The 12,266-nt window shown below is 44.4% G+C and overlaps 1 long non-coding RNA gene across 4 annotated transcripts in view; it reads left to right on the top strand.

Moving 5' to 3' along the window:
- LOC128325833 (uncharacterized) overlaps positions 1 to 6,373 on the top strand; it is a 40,486-nt gene extending 34,113 nt beyond the window's left edge. For all 4 annotated transcript variants that reach the window (XR_008307664.1, XR_008307662.1, XR_008307663.1 and 1 more), the window contains one exon: positions 6,216 to 6,373. This is a non-coding gene — a long non-coding RNA (uncharacterized LOC128325833). The remainder of the gene's footprint in view (positions 1 to 6,215) is intronic.
- The last annotated feature ends 5,893 nt before the right edge of the window (positions 6,374 to 12,266 follow it).

Below are 12,266 nucleotides of genomic sequence, written 5' to 3'. Positions count from 1 at the left end.
GTGAAATCCCAGGCTCCTCCCCATCAGAAATCATATCTGGCAGCTGTTGCGAATCCTCAGCTCCAGAGTCTGGTTTCCCTGCCAAATCCTGTTGCTATGCCTCTGAGCCCTCACTAGCAGGCGAATCCTCCTGTTCTGACTCTTCTGATTCAGAAGTCTGAGCCATGACAGTATGCCACACTGCTGCTGCTAATTTGCAAATACGTCCTTTCACATAACAAAGTGTATTTTGAAAGAAGGGAGACACGTAGAAGCTCCATCACAATCTATTATAAGACAAAAGCACATGAGATCAACATTTTGGGAGGGCATTGCTAGGCACAGATGGCACGCAACAGTTTTTATCTACAATAACATGGGAGAAAAAAGAATAGGTCATGATATTACAATATGAATGTGGGGAAAGACAGCAACCACATCAAACAATCCATATCTTTATATTACTCTAAATATTGTTTAAGTGAAAGTAATGCATTTTTAATATTTACCCTTCAAATGTTATTTAGGATTTTTAAAGAAAGCACATCAAACGTATGGAAGGATGTGGTCAGCAATGACATTTTGAAAGTTGACCTTAGAAAGAAGTATCTTGGCACAATTTTATCTGAATGTTGCTTTCACATTTTTAACAAGCACTTTTTTTCTGGATCCCCGTTGTATATGTTGTAAGGCATTGGTGGTGGTAAGGAAGCCTTTCACAGTGATTGGCTAAGCTACCCTGATGTAACAGAGTGCAAGCAAAAGCATTTGTGGATGCCATTGGCTGAGCTGCTCTGGATCTATTAAAGGAGGAGTAAAAAAAGCAATACCTTGATCAGAGGTCAACCTCAGTGGCTGGGCCTGAGGGAGATAGCTCAACTTCAGTGGTGGTCACAGAGTGACTGCCTAGGCTCTATCTCACGGTCTCCCATTCCCATCAGCACCATCGAGGGAGAGAGCTGGGCACAGCTTCTCCTATTCACCAGTTTAACAATGGAGTGACAGAGAAGCTGAGATCGCTCTCCGGGTCTCTCCATTTCTCTCCAGAACACTGCTGGAGAGGAAAGTGGACACACATACAAACCTCTGGTCCCAGCTTCTCCTGTTAGCCAGCTTAGCAACATTCATTCATTCATTCATTCAGTTTCGATACCACCCTTCCAAAAATGGCTCAGGGCGATTTACACAGAGAAATAATAAATAAATAAGATAGATAAAATGCTCCCTGTCCCCAAAGGGCTCACAATCTAAAAAGAAACATAAGAAAGACACCAGTAACAATCACTGGAAGTACTGTGCTGGGGGTGGATAGGGCCAGTTACTCTCCCCCTGCTAAATAAAGAGAATCACCACGTTAACATGGTGATTGAAGAGAACATGGCCTTGAAGAGAAGCCAGCACCACATTTCAATCTCACTGACACATGCATGCATGCATGCATGCACATGCAGACACAGACACCCACACCCACATCTGGTTCCAGATTCTCCTATTCATTAGCCTAACTGTGTAGAAGTAAAGAGAAACTGAGACCATCTATCTTGTCTCTCCTTTCCTCTCCAGAGAAAGAGATTGAGATCTGGTCCTGGCTTCTCTTCAGCACTTTATTGTTAGTTTGGTGAACAGGAGAAGCTCTGTCCCACTCTCCCCCTCTCTCCATCATGGTGCTTTCCCACCCCACCTCTGCAGGAGTGAAGGACTTATTAGGATGGTCCACCCAAAAAGGTTATAGAATCCAATAGGATTCCAAGAAGCCTTGGGGGTTTTTAAAGTTGGTTCCGCCAGCGATTCTGTCAACACCCTGCTTCAGACTTGGAATAATGAACTAACTAGGGTGGTAGACACAATTGCTCCTAAGCACCCCTCCTGACCCCGTTCTAAATTAGCCCCTTGGTATACAGAAGAAATATGGGGGCTGAAGTGGCAAGGCAGGTGGATAAAGACTCAACTTGAATCCGACTTGTATGGTTAGGTGGGATCCATTTCAGTTTGTGATTCCAGAGGACATGGACAAGCTGCTTGGAGAAGTTCACCTTACCACCTATTCTCTTGGCCCTTGCCCTTCATGGTTCATACAATCTAGCAGGGAAATTAATGGAGAAGGTATTGTTAGTATCATCAGTGCTTGTCTGAGAGAGGGCAGGTTGCCTCCTTGTCTCCAGGAGGCAATTAGGCCATTTTTGAAGAAACCTGCATTGGATCCGACCAAGTTAGGCAATTATAGGCCTGTCTCCAATCTTCCATGGTTGGGCTAGGTGACTGAGAGGGTGGTGGCTTCTCAACTCCTGTCAGTCTTGGAAGAAGCAGATTATGTGGACACATTTCAAACTAGCTTTCAGCTGGGCTAGAGACTACTTTATTTATTTATTTATTATTTCTCTGTGTCCCCTGGTGGCGCAGTGGTAAAACTGCCGCCCTGTAACCAGAAGGTTGCAAGTTCGATCCTGACCAGGGGCTCAAGGTTGACTCAGCCTTCCATCCTTCCGAGGTCGGTAAAATGAGTACCCAGAATGTTGGGGGCAATATGCTAAATCATTGTAAACCGCTTAGAGAGCTCCGGCTATAGAGCGGTATATAAATGTAAGTGCTATTGCTATTGCTATTGCTATTGCTAAACATTACACTCCCCCTGAAATATCAGGTATGTAGCTTGGGAGTACTTCTGGACCCAAACCTCTCCCTGATATCTCAGGTTGAGGCAGTAGCCAGGAATGCTTTTTATCAGATTCAGCTGATATGCCAGCTATGTCCATTTCTCGAGACAAACTACCTTAAAACAGTGGTGCATTTTCTAGTAACATCCAGGCTTGACTATTGCAATGAGCTCTACATTGGGCTGACTTTGTCTGTAGTTTGGAAACTGCAACTGGTGCAGAATGTGGCAGCCAGGTTGGTCTCCAGGGTCACCCGTAGACACCACATTACTCCTGTTTTAAAAGAACTACACGGGCTGCGAAATTAGTTTCTGGACAAAATACAAAGTGCTGGTTATCCTATATAATAAAAGGCTACGGCGTGTTCCTGTGCGTCCGTGTCTTTTTGGCCTGTTCTGGGCATGCGCGGAGCGCATGCCCAGATTGGGCCAAAAAGATACGGCCTCCCAGACACGGGTGGCCATGTTGGGGCCCAGAAGCGGCGACCTCAGAGAAGCGGCCGCCGCCAACGGGAATAGAGTGCTGGCGAGGCGGCGGCGGAGCCGCGGCCTTGGCCAGAGGTGGCGGTGGCCGCGGCGGGGCAACTGGCCCCGATGGTGGTGGCCGCCATCCTACGGGAAGTGTGGGTGAGGCAGCGGCGGGCCGAGTGGCTCTGATGGCGGCGGCGGCCGCCGCGGAAGTACAGGTGAGGCAGCGGCGCTCTGGCCCCGTCAGGCCCCTTTTTTTGGCTCACTGCGGCCGGGGGTGAGTGAATGGGCCAATTTGGCCCTTAAACGTGGGGGATGGGTGGAAAAAAGCAGCTGGGAGGGAGGGCGTCCGGACGGGCGGCGAAGAGGGGAATGGCGGCGGGGGGCCAGGAGCGCCATAACTAGAGCCCGTATTTAAAACGGGCTTTAACATACTAGTTACCTATAAAGCCCTAAATGGCTTGGGCCCAGTGTAATTTAAGGGAGTGCCTTTTTCTTCATGAACCCCGCACTGCCTATTAAGATCATTAGGGGAGGTCTGGTTGTGGTTTCCACTGGCTCGCTTGGTGGCGACCCAAAACCAGGAATTCTCTAGATTTGCTCCAAGGCTCTGGGACACATTCCCAAATGAAACCAGTATCTCTCCATCACTGGTTGTTTTTAAACAACTTTTGAAAACACTCCTGTTTCATCAGGCTTTGATTGATTGATTGATTGTTTAGGTTTTTATACCACCTTTCATAAAGCATCCCAAGGTGGTTTACAAAAGTTAAAATACAATAAAACTCCATAAAAATCACATTTAACACTTTAAAATCAGTTTAACAGTAAAAATATAGAACACCAACAAACTACAATAAAACAAAAAACAGAAGCTGGAGAACTAAGAGACCTGGCAGCCCCTAAGGAGTAAAAGCCTGAGCAAATAAAAAGGTCTTTAGTTATTTTTTAAAAGCAGCCACAGATGCCAGAGTGGACATTCACTGGGAGAGCATTCCAGAGCTGGGGGGCAACAACAGAGAAGGCCCTGTCTCAGGACAATCTAGCTTCTCAAAATCAGCACATGGAACAAAGAACCCTCTGACGACCTTGTTTGGCAGGTAGAAATCCTTGGGAGCAGGTGGTCCTTCAAGTATCCAGGGCCCAACAAGTTGACAGCTTTATGATGTTTTAAAATTTTATTTATGACAATCTCAATCTGTTTTATATCATTTTTAGGTTTTAGTTTAATTTTATTTATTTATTTAACATATTTTTATACTGCCCAGAACTTATGTCTCTGGGCAGTTTACAACAAGATAAAAACAACATTAAAACATTAGTTAAAAACAAAAACAAGAAATTTAAAACACAATAATTTAAAATTTTTAAAACGATATTCTAAAACAGCATTAAAAACAATCAAAACAGTATCAGTTAAAAGCCTGGATGAACAGATGTGTCTTTAAAGACTTTTTTAAAATTGTCAGAGATGGGGAGGCTCTTATTTCACTAGGGAGTGCATTCCAAAGCCTCGGAGCAGCAACGGAGAAGGCCTATCCCTGAGTAGCCACCAGATGAGCCGGTGGCAAATGCAGACGGACCTCTCCTGATGATCTCAATGGGCAGTGGGGTTCATAACAAAGATTTAACTGGACTTAATGTAGGGCAGCATATAAATAAATTCAATCAATCAATCAATCAATCAATTTTATTACAGCCATAGGCCATACATAAATAAATTCAATACAGGGTGGTAGCATATTAACTAGATTTATTATAGGATGGTATATAGAGGCAATAAACAAACAAACAATAAATAAGGGAAGGCTGTGAAAGAGAGGCCAGGTAGCTGCTGCTCTGGCTGCCAAAGGCAAACTCCAAGCTGCCTCTCATGGGGCACTGAGTCTCATCCAGCCACTGAGTCTGGCAGGGGTGGGGCCAGTGAGGAGGTGGATCTCAGGGCCCCCAAAGCCTTGAGTCACCACTGCTTGCAAAGCAAGACTGGAAGAGCAAGTGGTCTAAAGAGAAAAGAAGGAATGGCATTGTCTTAATACCATGCATGTGAAGTTTCAAAGGCACTGGCTAGCCTCTGTTAGGAACAGCATGCTGGACTAGTTCTCCTTCAGCAATGCAATTCTTAGTTCATATGGAGAAATATGATCCAGGAGAAGGGCAATGTAAAGGTCTCCTTCCCTTGAGGGACATCAGGAGCACGATAAACTAAAAAAATGAGATGAGTCTTTCCTATCTGGCTGACCTTTCTGCCAAATAAGTTGGTCTACCACAGAGGAAAGCTCAGTGACTTTCCATGGGCCATTAAAACTGAATAGAGCTTGTGATGATTGGCTAATTTATTCTTTCTCCATGTCTAATGATCTGTGAGGTGAAACATTGGTGGTAGATTCGAAAATACATAGCATGATTAGATTTCAAATTGAAAAATACTTCCATTAGGCTGTAGAAGTTCTGTTAAACAGAGGACTGCAGAGAGCCAGTAAACATTTAAACTTAGCCCACAGAATGAAAATATATTGTTTGCCTTATTAAAGGCAAAAGGGAGATGTTTCCTCATTAAGAGAACTGGTGTTACCTACCAAAATACCTGGAAGCTGACAATGAGAGTGGGATGCACTATACACAGATACAAATCTTAATACCATCACTGGGTGAATGTGTCTCATCACTCATACAGAACAGCTTGGGCCCAGTATATATGTTGGAAAGCCTTCTCCTAGATGTGGAAATTGTTCCTCTACATTGCATTATTTTCAATGGGATGTGTCTTTGGATGTGCATCTCAGTGAAAATGAGTATTTGCTATGTTTTAACAATGGAAACAAGTTTTCTAACTTAATATTAGCTCCTTATGTTACACCTACAAGTATATACAGATACGTTTTGATGTGGTTATTGTTTTTTTAATTCTTAAAGATGACATGTTCTATATATTAGAGTTTTGATTACATTAGTTTGATGTTCTTGAATACTCTATGGAATATTGTATGATATGACTCTATGTTTTATTATGTAATCCTGCGAGGAAGAGGAAGAGATAAAAATGCATAAGGTTCAACCCCTCTTTTTCCAGTTTATGTTTGGTAATTTTATCTCTCTCCACTTCTCTTTGTCTTAGACAAGTCCTTTTTACCATCCAAGCAGCAACAGAGTGCAGTAACAATGGCTGAGAAGATGTATGAATAGCAGGTAGATGAACGAATCATAGGCAAGGGTTTTTTGCGAAGATTTTTGCAACTCTGAAATGGCAAAATTGAGCTTCACAAAAATTCAGGACAGCACTAATAACCCCCATTGCATAGGAAAAACAATTAAACATTTTAATACAAAGATATTCATGATTCTGCTGTGGTTGTAGTAAGGCCCCTGATGTACTGTATATCTTGTTTAGTTCCATCTATCAACTGAGTGGTAGAACTGTCTATAATTTGGCAGGTTAAAAGATGGCAACTCACATATCATCTTGGCACTGTTCCCTCTAACAGGGATTCCCAGATGTTGTTGACAACAACTCCTAGCATGCCCAGCTGCAGTGACCTTTGGCTGGGGATTATGGGTGTTGTAGTCAACAACATCTGGGAATCCCTGTTAGAGGGAGCACTGCACCCAGGTAAAAATTACTCACTGGTTAAATCTCTCAATGGCAATGTCCAAACCCAAAGATGCCCTCACTACCTGGATTCAGTTTCTGAACTATGTGGCAAGCAAAGAAAAAATGGTGAGTAAATTACCTAAGTACAAAATGAGAGATGTATACTGACCATTCTGAGGGGGGAAATAGAAATAACCTATGTTTAGCTAGGGGACCTCCCATCTGTGACATGAACCTCCCATAAGTGACTTGCATTCTGAGGTAGGATGAGGAATGTTAATTCATTTATTCATTCATTTTGTGTAGGAAGATGGAACTGGGGCTGACATCCTGTGCAGTGGAACGCCAGCATTAGAGACCCACTGGGGCTATGCAATGTGAAAGGGAGCCCTGATTGTGTTGTGTGACAGAGCAGCTTGGCGGGGGGAGATTTAAAACAGCTTCCACGCAGTTGTGCAGAGCTATTTCCACTGGAACCAGGTTCTGATTTAAATTTCTATAGGAATAAAGAGTAAAGTAAAGTAAAATGAGCCATCGAGTCGGTTTCGACTCCTGGCAGCCTTAGAGCCCTGTGGTTGTCTTTGGAAGAATACAGGGGTTTACCTTTGCCTCCTCCTCCTCCTGCGCAGTTTGAGATGATGCATTTCAGCATCTTCCTATATTGCTGCTGCCCAATATAGTTGTTTTCCATAGTGTGGGAAACATACCAGAGGGGATTCGAACCGGCAACCTCTGGCTTGTTAATCAAGTCAAATCCCCACTGCACGTATTTAATCTATAGGTATAGAGTAATAAATTATTAGCATTTGGGGGGTATCTTTAATCCCTAGCACAATAAGTGCATACTGCTTCCAGTTTCCCATGTAATGCAATAGGAGTTTAATATACCCCACTCCTCAAATATGTCAAAGAATAAACTGCAGTTTTAAAACATAGTACAGGGGACTGGGAAATGAAACCTCTTGGAACACTTAACCTCATTAAGGTTAAGTTTTATCTGGAAGATGGATTTGCAAAAAGTTGGGGGAAAAGTGTTATGATTTTTCCCCCATTCTCAAACAGGGTACCATCGAATAATTAGAGGCTAGCATGAAACATGTTTACCCCCTTAGGTTCAGCTACTTTATAAAAAGAATTTGGAAGTGGTCAAAGTCACTCAGATTAGTCTCGGGATTCTTTACATCATTCATATTATGAATATCCCAAACCACAATCAAATAAGTCAATTAGGGGTAAGTGGTGTTGGGACTGTTGACTTGTATTTGCATTTAGTAATCAGTAATCATTATCTTTGATTATACCAATGCCAACCTTTAAAAAATGGAGGTTCTGCCATTTTAACAGCTGTGTGATAAACCATAATTCAGCTGGTACAGCTTTTCTCTGGATGGTGATATGTGGATGGAGAAAATGTCTATTGAATGTTTACCTGTTTGTGGTTGTATACAAGCACAAAGTTTCTGGAAGGAGAAAAAGTGCCAACCAGAGCAATCAGATAGATTTGGTAAAGTGGACAATTGCTTGAAGTCAGGTGTGATCTGAATTCAGTAGTCCTCTTTGAACAAAATATAAGAAAAGTGAAACTCCCAGTCCTAAAACCTTGGCCGCATAATGCAGAACCAGTATTTAAAAGGCCAGAGTTTGCCAAGTTGTTACCAAGTTGCCAAGTTGTTACATCTGAATGTGTGCAACTCTGGTTCTGCGATGTGAGCGACCCAAGGTTTTCTCTCTGGAACTCCTATTTGAACCCTTGGGTTGTAGTGAGTTTTGTTGCCCCAGCCCGAGGTTCAATGCAGCCTGCATTGCATCTGAAATTGGAACTGCAGGCTGCATTCCCTGAATTTGGAACTGCAGGCTGAAAAAGCTCCAGCCATGATTGGCTCTGTGGGCTGTCCTTCATGCAAGAAGAAAACCTGCACAGCCAGTTCCTCTTCCTCTCTACGGTCTCGCTGACTGCAGGCTCCCTGCTCCAAATTTGGATGGAAGAGCAGGGTGGGAGTGGGGAGTGGAACTGCAGGCCCATTGTCCCACAGCTGAACATTCCTCAGCTGTGTTCCTCCCCCATCTTCCTGGGAGGAACATGGCAGTGTGGGGGGAAGGAGAAATGCTTCCGAGTGTGGGGTGGAGGGAGAGAAAAATGCTGGTGACAGCGGCTGGCAGGAAAGAATAAATGAACGAGCAAACAAACCAGTAAGCTCTGCAGTAAGTTGGGAGCAATGCTGCCATTTCAACTCACTGCAGGGCAGGCAGAAGGAAACACGATGGCCAGAGTTGATACTCACCTGCTCGGGGGCTGGAAAATGGAGCTTCATGGGCTGGATTCCACCTGCGGGCCAGCAGTTTGACATCCCCGTTGTAATGCATTGCTCATTCCTGTTCTTAGAAAAGCATTCTAACCACACGATCAGGACCCACACACAGCTCTGGCAGTGGCTGGTCACTGATTAATTCACTCTGCAACACTGAGGTTTTGACCTTTTCAGATGTAAATTGTGTTATGCTTTGTTGAAGCACATGTAACTGGAAAACACAAGTTCATGCCAACAGAAACAATCAGTGTGAAAGAACTATGGCGGAAGAATAGTTGTTTCAGCAAACATTTAATTATCCTGAGTTATATTAATCAAGAAGTTGGCTTTGGAGCGCATCTCTCAATATAATTTAGGGGAATGACTCTCTGAGAGCTTTTCATGCCCTATTTTCTGTTCTGATCATTAGTGTAAAACAAAAAGTGAAGGCCTGCATTAGTATAACACAGGCCTGCACAAGCTGTAGCCTACAAAGCAAACACAACCTACCAGGAGGCTTTACACACAGGGCTTCCACCCCAAATCTCCTTCAGAAGAGAGTGTGTGCATTCACACACCAGCCAAACTTATCCCAAAGTCCCTTCGAGATTCTTGGAACCACTCCACACACAAATTAGACTTTGTGATGTGAATTCTAGCTTCTCAACGTATTTCCTAATTTTTAAAATTCTGGTTTTAAGCTGCTTTTTCTGAAAATGGGGAGAAGCACTGATGTAGAATCATTAGCATGATAAGAGGGATGCTTTCTTTAGAAATGCAGCTATCACTCTTTTGGAAGTCGTCCCCCCCCCCATTGGCTAGAAGGAAAACACAGACACATGCCATGTGAACTTGTTTCAAAACAAAACCCAAGAGCAGAGGGGAGGCGCTGCTTCCCTCAATGCCACAAGTGTAGTTCAAAGTGGCTTCACTCAACATTTATCCTGAAGCATGAAGCCATGTGTGAATAACTCCCAGGCATGCTTGGCAGTAGGGATTTGCACAGAACTGCGGCCAGGCAGTCCGGAAGTGGTGGGCTTGGCACTTTAAGTGTGGGGGGAGGGTGCACTTACTCTCTCCCACCGCATTTCCCCCACCAGCATCATTTATTTCCAAAAACCTTCGGTGCGGCAATGTACCTCCCTGCCGCCCCATTGCCCACATTAGCTGGAAGTCGCTGGAAGTACCGGGTATGCATGCACCTGTTGCATACGTGTGCATGCTCATCTGCCGTGCATGCGTGCACACACAACAGGCACATGCGTGCCCGGTACTTCTGGCCACTTCTGGCCGATGAGGGCAAAGGGGCGGCAGGGAGGTATGCTGCCACCCTGAAGGTTTTTGGAAATAAATGACACCGAGGGGGGAAATGTGGCAGGAGTGGGGAGTGCACCCTCCCCCCCACCCTTAAAGTGCCAAGACCAAGGCCTTCGAACTTTGAACCGGCCCTGGCATTCGAACTGGTTCGGAGGCCTCTAAAATGGCCTCCGAACCGGTTCGTGCACATCCCTACTTGGGCAGTAGGGTCGTAGCTACATTTGAACAAGGTGTGTGTGTGGGGGGGTGGGGGGACAAATTTCCCTGGGCCTGCTGGTTGGGCGATAGCGTGTTTTCTGATCTCTCTTTTGCCTCTCTGAAAAAGAAAGTGAGGCAGGTAGAAGGGGCCCATCTTCACATTTTGTACCAGGGCTTACTCCAACCTTGGTATTCCCCCTTTTGGCACTCACTAGGGTTTCCATAAATCTTCATCTTGTCCAATAGGGTTAGCACACCAATAGGGTTAGCCTCTCCTCTTTGCTCCAGATCTCTCTCTCTTCCCCACCATCATGCACCAAACGTGTCTGCTGTTTTGTCTCTGAGTAAGTTTGGTGCTTGGAAGGGAGAGACAGCAGCAGAAAGAAGAGAGGGAGAGGGAGAGAGAGAGAATGTGTGAAAGCTGGCATTAGCACAGTGGTGAAGAAGAGAATGCACGTAGATTAGGGTACAGCCTGCCACTGTGATGACACATATGAATATGACAAATATTCATATTCGTAGGTTGTGGTACAGCCTGCTACTGCAACACCATGTGCTTGTTTTTCACAGATACAACTTATCTGTAAAGGGCTTTGGTGCAGGAGGTGACTAGAATCTCCATGTGAGAATGGAGACATTTCTATCGCCATTGTTAGATGCATTCATCAAGTTCATTGGGGACTGGATGAGCAGCACTATTTCTTTTGCATCCCTGGCTCAATTGTATATTGTTACTTTCAGCCTGAAATTTCAGCTTCCCAAATTCTGAAGAAGAGAGTCTTGCATGCTTATATGCAAACATTTTCAATGAAATTTTAAAATCTTTGAATGAAATGGTCAATAAATGCTTGCTTCTTTCTATCTTTATTTCCTGCTATATATTAGAAGAGCAGGGGCTCTTCTAAACTCTGCTACCCTGAACTGCCTGATATACAGTAGAGTGTCATGTTCACTGATGGTACTGTACCAATATATACTTCTTTTTGTAGAGCCGTAAGGCAGGCAGAGGTGCACCTAGGTAATTTTGGAGCCTGAACCCCAAGGCCTTTGAAGCCCTCCCTTTCTGGATCCCCCCCCCCATGAGTTAAGCATCACCCCCCTATTCTTATCCCACATATTTCTTCCCCACTCTCCCATCTAAAGCACCCGGCACAGGTCATAATCACACTCAGCTGCCCAGGGCAGTGTGGGCCAGTGGCGACCACACTGCCCAGGACAGACTAAAGAGGATTTTGGGGGCCCCAAGGGGTGTGGAGGCCCTGGACTTTGGCCCCAAAGTCCAGGGGTAAGTGTGCCACTGAAGGCAGGGGCTCTCCAGCTGTTGTTGGACTACAACTCCCATCATCCCCAGCTGTAATAAATTGTGACTGGGGGTGATGGGAGTTGTAGTCCAACAACAGTTGGAGAACCTCAGGTTGGCCACCCCTGCCATAAGGTATTTGCTGCTGCATTGTAATAACAACCAGGTTTAAGACAAAATAATTCAGTGACTCATATAACTGCTAGTTTAGAACAGCTATGCCAAAGATGCCGTTGAAAATATAGGTGAATGAAAGCCCAAATTGTGTCAAACTCGAAAGCTACACGTGGGACTCCTAAGCTAGATCCATTCCTTTATTTTCTTCTGTAACCAGCTGTTTGCACTGAATGCCTATTCTAGTGTGCTTCAGTACATTTTTCCTGCTTAAACCTCCTACAAATTTAATAAGAAGCACCTGCAGAACATTGGGAAGTATTAGGAACCATCACAATCAAAATTGACTGCTGAGGTCAT

This window comes from Hemicordylus capensis, chromosome 5, assembly GCF_027244095.1.
Source record: "Hemicordylus capensis ecotype Gifberg chromosome 5, rHemCap1.1.pri, whole genome shotgun sequence".
NCBI classification, from domain to species: Eukaryota; Metazoa; Chordata; class Lepidosauria; order Squamata; family Cordylidae; genus Hemicordylus; species Hemicordylus capensis.
This window is presented reverse-complemented; position numbering and strand designations above follow the sequence as displayed.